Here is a 945-nt window from a genome sequence, read left to right on the forward strand (position 1 = left end):
TAGAGGTCTCCCATACGCTGGTTCACTCTCCAAATGGCCACAACACCCGGAGCTGGGCCGATCTGAAGCCAGGAGGTTCCTCCTGGTCTCCCGCGCTGGTGCAGGGGCCCAGGAATTTGGGCCATTTTCTACTGCTTTCCCAGGTCATTAGCAGGGAGCTGGATAGCAAGTGGAGCAGCCCACAGTCGGAATTAGGGTGCCCCAAGGATGGCCACAAATGCGCCTTATCAATACAGAAATAAATGCTGTCAAGCTCTCAGAAGCAGTGCTAATGGAACAAGGCATCCGTGTAGGTAGCACGAGACACTGGATTAGAGAAGCCGGGTGGGAGAAACCGGAAGCAGGTTTCGTTTCCACAGGATACTGCTGAATCCAGTTATATATAAATAGCTCTTCAGGTCAGCCCTAACGCGGCTGGGCAGAGAGAGCTGATGTGCAAAATAACTAGATTCCAGCCAGGGCCTCCTGTTGACGCGAATCCTCTAAGACTTCCGCTCCCTCTCCTCGCCCCGCAACCACTGGGTAACTCACTGGTTTGGTAAAAACAAACACAATGCAACACACACAAAGCACCCTCGGGCTCAGAGCGGCAGCCGCGAGGGAGCCGCGGGGGCCGCGCCGGGGCCGCGCGCGAGCCCACCCCGCCGGGCGCCGCAGCGGCCGTTACGTAACCCGCAGCCGGCGGCTCCGACGGCCGGAAGGTCCCGCCCCGGCGGCCGCAGGGTGCCGTGCGCAACTCCGGAAGCTTCCGCCCCTTTCCCCTTTTATGGGACGAGGGGTTTCGTTTTCTTTCTTTTTTTTTTTTTTTCCTCTTCTTGAGTTTGCGGACGGCCCCGCCTCAGACCTAACACTGTGATCTTTGAGTCCTCTTTTAGTTGGGACTTCCGCCTTCCGAGCGAGCAGCTTCGGGTGGGCCCTAGCCCTGGGCGGTGGCGGCGGCGGCAG

Source organism: Oryctolagus cuniculus, chromosome 7 (genome assembly GCF_964237555.1).
Source record: "Oryctolagus cuniculus chromosome 7, mOryCun1.1, whole genome shotgun sequence".
Taxonomy (NCBI): Eukaryota; Metazoa; Chordata; class Mammalia; order Lagomorpha; family Leporidae; genus Oryctolagus; species Oryctolagus cuniculus.